We start from the raw sequence: 7,500 nt of genomic DNA on the forward strand, positions 1-7,500 counted from the left end.
CGGCCACGCTCGGCCGGCGAGCCGGTCCGCTCTTTACCCCTGGTACCCCCAGCCCTACCCCTGGTACCTCCCCCATTGAAAATGAATGGCGACCCCTGGTACCCCCAGCAACACCCCTGGTACCCTCAGCCTTACCCCTGGTACCCTCAGCTCAACCCCTGGTACCCCCAGCCTAACCCCTGGTACCCTCAGCGGCACCCCTGGTACCCTCAGCAACACCCCTGGTACCCCCAGCCAGCTTCGCCCCTGGTACCCTCAGCCTTACCCCTGGTACCCTCAGCCCAACCCCTGGTACCCTCAGCCCAACCCCTGGTACCCCCAGCCAGCTTCGCCCCTGGTACCCTCAGCCTTACCCCTGGTACCCCCAGCCTTACCCCTGGTACCTCCAGCCTAACCCCTGGTACCTCCAGCCTTACCCCTGGTACCTCCAGCCTTACCCCTGGTACCTCCAGCCTTACCCCTGGTACCTCCAGCCTTACCCCTGGTACCTCCAGCCGTACCCCTGGTACCCTCAGCCTTACCCCTGGTACCCTCAGCCTTACCCCTGGTACCCTCAGCCTTACCCCTGGTACCCTCAGCCGCACCCCTGGTACCCTCAGCGGCACCCCTGGTACCCTCAGCCTTACCCCTGGTACCCTCAGCCGCACCCCTGGTACCCTCAGCGGCACCCCTGGTACCCTCAGCGGCACCCCTGGTACCCTCAGCCGTACCCCTGGTACCCTCAGCCGAACCCCTGGTACCCTCAGCGGCACCCCTGGTACCCTCAGCGGCACCCCTGGTACCCTCAGCGGCACCCCTGGTACCCTCAGCGGCACCCCTGGTACCCTCAGCCGTACCCCTGGTACCCTCAGCGGCACCCCTGGTACCCTCAGCGGCACCCCTGGTACCCTCAGCTGCACCCCTGGTACCCTCAGCGGCACCCCTGGTACCCTCAGCGGCACCCCTGGTACCTCCGCCATTGAAAATGAATGGGCGGCCTTCCCACCTGCCGTCAGCCGCCCGGAGGGGGAAATAGAAAATATTCGAAAGTGCGGAGCTCCGCCGTCAGAGGCCGGCTTTTCGCCCGGGGTATCCGCCCCGGGGCGCCTCTCGGGCGACCTTCCCAACTGCCGTCGGCCGCCCGGAGGGGGAAATTGAAAATATTCGAAAGTGCGGAGCTCCGCCGTCAGAGGCCGGCTTTTCGCCCGAGGTATCCGTCCCGGGGCGCCTCTCGGGCGGCCTTCCCAACTGCCGTCGGCCGCCCGGAGGGGGAAATAGAAAATATTCGAAAGTGCGGAGCTCCGCCGTCAGAGGCCGGCTTTTCGCCCGAGGTATCCGCCCCGGGCGCCTCTCGGGCGGCCTTCCCAACTGCCGTCGGCCGCCCGGAGGGGGAAATAGAAAATATTCGAAAGTGCGGAGCTCCGCCGTCAGAGGCCGGCTTTTCGCCCGAGGTATCCGCCCCGGGCGCCTCTCGGGCGGCCTTCCCAACTGCCGTCGGCCGCCCGGAGGGGGAAATAGAAAATATTCGAAAGTGCGGAGCTCCGCCGTCAGAGGCCGGCTTTTCGCCCGAGGTATCCGCCCCGGGCGCCTCTCGGGCGGCCTTCCCAACTGCCGTCGGCCGCCCGGAGGGGGAAATAGAAAATATTCGAAAGTGCGGAGCTCCGCCGTCAGAGGCCGGCTTTTCGCCCGAGGTATCCGCCCCGGGCGCCTCTCGGGCGGCCTTCCCAACTGCCGTCGGCCGCCCGGAGGGGGAAATAGAAAATATTCGAAAGTGCGGAGCTCCGCCGTCAGAGGCCGGCTTTTCGCCCGAGGTATCCGCCCCGGGCGCCTCTCGGGCGGCCTTCCCAACTGCCGTCGGCCGCCCGGAGGGGGAGATAGAAAATATTCGAAAGTGCGGAGCTCCGCCGTCAGAGGCCGGCTTTTCGCCCGAGGTATCCGCCCCGGGCGCCTCTCGGGCGGCCTTCCCAACTGCCGTCGGCCGCCCGGAGGGGGAAATAGAAAATATTCGAAAGTGCGGAGCTCCGCCGTCAGAGGCCGGCTTTTCGCCCGAGGTATCCGCCCCGGGCGCCTCTCGGGCGGCCTTCCCAACTGCCGTCGGCCGCCCGGAGGGGGAAATAGAAAATATTCGAAAGTGCGGAGCTCCGCCGTCAGAGGCCGGCTTTTCGCCCGAGGTATCCGCCCCGGGCGCCTCTCGGGCGGCCTTCCCAACTGCCGTCGGCCGCCCGGAGGGGGAGATAGAAAATATTCGAAAGTGCGGAGCTCCGCCGTCAGAGGCCGGCTTTTCGCCCGAGGTATCCGCCCCGGGCGCCTCTCGGGCGGCCTTCCCAACTGCCGTCGACCGCCCGGAGGGGGAAATAGAAAATATTCGAAAGTGCGGAGCTCCGCCGTCAGAGGCCGGCTTTTCGCCCGAGGTATCCGCCCCGGGCGCCTCTCGGGCGGCCTTCCCAACTGCCGTCGACCGCCCGGAGGGGGAGATAGAAAATATTCGAAAGTGCGGAGCTCCGCCGTCAGAGGCCGGCTCCACGCTTCATTCATCCGACCGAGACGCCTCTCCGCCGGCCACACTCGGCTGCGGGGCCGGCCCGCTCTCCGCCATTGAAAATGAATGGGGGGCATTTTCTCATGCTTTCAATCCGCCTAAGAGGCATCTTTCCCGGCCAACTTTGTGCCCCTGGTACCTCCAGCATCGAGAAAGCATGGTGACTCGTCCGACACATGCCCCCCTATATACGTTTCGGAAAGTATTTTGGTGAACGGTCACTTTCTAAGCCTTTCGCCTTCTTGACCCCCTAACTCCGCATATCTGGTTTACCTACTACAGCGCCCCTAACGACCAAAATCGGTACTGCTACCCCTGGTACCCCCGCCATTGAAAATGAATGGGGGAATTTTTTTAATCCCCCAGGCCGGCCAGGAGGCCCCTTTCCCGGCCAAACTCGCACGCTGGGCCGGCCCGCTCTTTACCCCTGGTACCCCCGCCATTGAAAATGAATGGGGGAATTTTTTTCAATCTCCCAGGCCGGCCAGGAGGGCTCTTTCCCGGCCACACTCGCACGCCGGGCCGGCCCGCTCTTTACCCCTGGTACCCCCAGCTCTACCCCTGGTACCCCCGCCATTGAAAATGAATGGGGGAATTTTTTCAATCTCCCAATCCGACCAAGAGGCCTCTTTTCCGGCCAAACTCGCACGCCGGGCCGGCCCGCTCTTTACCCCTGGTACCCCCAGCTCTACCCCTGGTACCCCCGCCATTGAAAATGAATGGGGGAATTTTTTCAATCTCCCAATCCGACCAAGAGGCCTCTTTTCCGGCCAAACTCGCACGCCGGGCCGGCCCGCTCTTTACCCCTGGTACCCCCAGCTCTACCCCTGGTACCCCCGCCATTGAAAATGAATGGGGGAATTTTTTCAATCTCCCAATCCGACCAAGAGGCCTCTTTTCCGGCCAAACTCGCACGCCGGGCCGGCCCGCTCTTTACCCCTGGTACCCCCAGCTCTACCCCTGGTACCCCCGCCATTGAAAATGAATGGGGGAATTTTTTCAATCTCCCACGCCGGCCAAGAGGCCTTTTTCCCGGGCACGCACGCTCGCCGGGCCGGCCCGCTATTATTAAACTCTCACCCCTGCAAGGAGGCCTTTTTCCCGGGCACGCACGCTCGCGGGGCCGGCCCGCTATTATTAAACTCTCACGCCGGCCAAGAGGCCTTTTTCCCGGGCACGCACGCTCGCCGGGCCGGCCCGCTATTATTAAACTCTCACGCCTGCAAGGAGGCCTTTTTCCCGGGCACGCACGCTCGCCGGGCCGGCCCGCTATTATTGAACTCTCACGCCTGCAAGGAGGCCTTTTTCCCGGGCACGCACGCTCGCGGAGCCGGCCCGCTATTATTAAACTCTCACGCCTGCAAGGAGGCCTTTTTCCCGGGCACGCACGCTCGCCGGGCCGGCCCGCTATTATTAAACTCTCACGCCTGCAAGGAGGCCTTTTTCCCGGGCACGCACGCTCGCCGGGCCGGCCCGCTATTATTAAACTCTCACGCCTGCAAGGAGGCCTTTTTCCCGGGCACGCACGCTCGCCGGGCCGGCCCGCTATTATTAAACTCTCACGCCTGCAAGGAGGCCTTTTTCCCGGGCACGCACGCTCGCCGGGCCGGCCCGCTATTATTAAACTCTCACGCCGGCCAAGAGGCCCTTTTCCCGGGCACGCACGCTCGATGAGCCGGCCCGCTATTATTAAACTCTCACGCCGGCCAAGAGGCCCTTTTCCCGGGCACGCACGCTCGATGAGCCGGCCCGCTATTATTAAACTCTCACGCCGGCCAAGAGGCCTTTTTCCCGGCCACGCACGCTCGCGGAGCCGGCCCGCTATTATTAAACTCTCACGCCTGCAAGGAGGCCTTTTTCCCGGGCACGCACGCTCGCCGGGCCGGCCCGCTATTATTAAACTCTCACGCCTGCAAGGAGGCCTTTTTCCCGGGCACGCACGCTCGCCGGGCCGGCCCGCTATTATTAAACTCTCACGCCGGCCAAGAGGCCCTTTTCCCGGGCACGCACGCTCGATGAGCCGGCCCGCTATTATTAAACTCTCACGCCGGCCAAGAGGCCCTTTTCCCGGGCACGCACGCTCGATGAGCCGGCCCGCTATTATTAAACTCTCACGCCGGCCAAGAGGCCTTTTTCCCGGCCACGCACGCTCGCGGAGCCGGCCCGCTATTATTAAACTCTCACGCCTGCAAGGAGGCCTTTTTCCCGGGCACGCACGCTCGCCGGGCCGGCCCGCTATTATTAAACTCTCACGCCTGCAAGGAGGCCTTTTTCCCGGGCACGCACGCTCGCCGGGCCGGCCCGCTATTATTAAACTCTCACGCCTGCAAGGAGGCCTTTTTCCCGGGCACGCACGCTCGATGAGCCGGCCCGCTATTATTAAACTCTCACGCCTGCAAGGAGGCCTTTTTCCCGGGCACGCACGCTCGCTGAGCCGGCCCGCTATTATTAAACTCTCACGCCGGCCAAGAGGCCCTTTTCCCGGGCACGCACGCTCGCCGAGCCGGCCCGCTATTATTAAACTCTCACGCCGGCCAGGAGGCATTTTTCCCGGGCACGCACGCTCGCCGTGCAGGCCCGCCATTTGCCTACCACACCGCCGTCTGGCGGACACCAAGCGGTACCGCCGACCCCTCCCGTTGAAAATGAATGGGGGATTTTTTTTCAATCCCCCAAGCCGGCCAAGAGGCCTTTTTCCCGGGCACGCACGCTCGATGAGCCGGCCCGCTATTATTAAACTCTTACGCCTGCAAGGAGGCCTTTTTCCCGGGCACGCACGCTCGCCGAGCCGGCCCGCTATTATTAAACTCTCACGCCGGCCAGGAGGCATTTTTCCCGGGCACGCACGCTCGCCGTGCAGGCCCGCCATTTGCCTACCACACCGCCGTCTGGCGGACACCACGCGGTACCGCCGACCCCTCCCGTTGAAAATGAATGGGGGATTTTTTTTTACAATCCCCCAAGCCGGCCAAGAGGCCTTTTTCCCGGGCACGCACGCTCGATGAGCCGGCCCGCTATTATTAAACTCTCACGCCGGCCAAGAGGCCCTTTTCCCGGGCACGCACGCTCGATGAGCCGGCCCGCTATTATTAAACACTCACGCCTGCAAGGAGGCCTTTTTCCCGGGCACGCACGCTCGCCGGGCCGGCCCGCTATTATTAAACTCTCACGCCGGCCAAGAGGCCTTTTTCCCGGGCACGCACGCTCGATGAGCCGGCCCGCTATTATTAAACTCTTACGCCTGCAAGGAGGCCTTTTTCCCGGGCACGCACGCTCGCCGAGCCGGCCCGCTATTATTAAACTCTCACGCCTGCAAGGAGGCCTTTTTCCCGGGCACGCACGCTCGCAGAGCCGGCCCGCTATTATTAAACTCTCACGCCGGCCAGGAGGCCTTTTTCCCGGGCACGCACGCTCGCCGTGCAGGCCCGCCATTTGCCTACCACACGCCGGCCAGGAGGCCTTTTTCCCGGGCACGCACGCTCGCCGTGCAGGCCCGCCATTTGCCTACCACACCGCCGTCTGGCGGACACCAAGCGGTACCGCCGACCCCTCCCGTTGAAAATGAATGGGGGATTTTTTTTTCAAATCCCCCAAGCCGGCCAAGAGGCCTTTTTCCCGGGCACGCACGCTCGATGAGCCGGCCCGCTATTATTAAACTCTCACGCCGGCCAAGAGGCCCTTTTCCCGGGCACGCACGCTCGATGAGCCGGCCCGCTATTATTAAACGCTCACGCCTGCAAGGAGGCCTTTTTCCCGGGCACGCACGCTCGCCGGGCCGGCCCGCTATTATTAAACTCTCACGCCGGCCAAGAGGCCCTTTTCCCGGGCACGCACGCTCGCCGGGCCGGCCCGCTATTATTAAACTCTCACGCCTGCAAGGAGGCCCTTTTCCCGGGCACGCACGCTCGATGAGCCGGCCCGCTATTATTAAACTCTCACGCCTGCAAGGAGGCCTTTTTCCCGGGCACGCACGCTCGCGGGGCCGGCCCGCTATTATTAAACGCTCAGGCCGGCCAAGAGGCCCTTTTCCCGGGCACGCACGCTCGATGAGCCGGCCCGCTATTATTAAACTCTCACGCCGGCCAAGAGGCCCTTTTCCCGGGCACGCACGCTCGCCGAGCCGGCCCGCTATTATTAAACTCTCACGCCGGCCAAGAGGCCTTTTTCCCGGCCACGCACGCTCGCGGAGCCGGCCCGCTATTATTAAACTCTCACGCCTGCAAGGAGGCCTTTTTCCCGGGCACGCACGCTCGCCGGGCCGGCCCGCTATTATTAAACTCTCACGCCGGCCAAGAGGCCCTTTTCCCGGGCACGCACGCTCGATGAGCCGGCCCGCTATTATTAAACGCTCAGGCCGGCCAAGAGGCCCTTTTCCCGGGCACGCACGCTCGCAGAGCCGGTCCGCTATTATTAAACGCTCACGCCTGCAAGGAGGCCTTTTTCCCGGGCACGCACGCTCGCCGGGCCGGCCCGCTATTATTAAACTCTCACCCCTGCAAGGAGGCCTTTTTCCCGGGCACGCACGCTCGCGGGGCCGGCCCGCTATTATTAAACTCTCACGCCGGCCAAGAGGCCCTTTTCCCGGGCACGCACGCTCGCCGAGCCGGCCCGCTATTATTAAACTCTCACGCCTGCAAGGAGGCCCTTTTCCCGGGCACGCACGCTCGATGAGCCGGCCCGCTATTATTAAACTCTCACGCCTGCAAGGAGGCCTTTTTCCCGGGCACGCACGCTCGCGGGGCCGGCCCGCTATTATTAAACGCTCAGGCCGGCCAAGAGGCCCTTTTCCCGGGCACGCACGCTCGATGAGCCGGCCCGCTATTATTAAACGCTCAGGCCGGCCAAGAGGCCCTTTTCCCGGGCACGCACGCTCGCAGAGCCGGCCCGCTATTATTAAACTCTCACGCCTGCAAGGAGGCCCTTTTCCCGGGCACGCACGCTCGATGAGCCGGCCCGCTATTATTAAACTCTCACGCCTGCAA

Source organism: Hippocampus guttulatus, unplaced genomic scaffold (genome assembly GCF_054856545.1).
Source record: "Hippocampus guttulatus isolate MCC_2025c unplaced genomic scaffold, RoL_Hgut_1.0 HiC_scaffold_29, whole genome shotgun sequence".
In the NCBI taxonomy this organism is placed as follows: Eukaryota; Metazoa; Chordata; class Actinopteri; order Syngnathiformes; family Syngnathidae; genus Hippocampus; species Hippocampus guttulatus.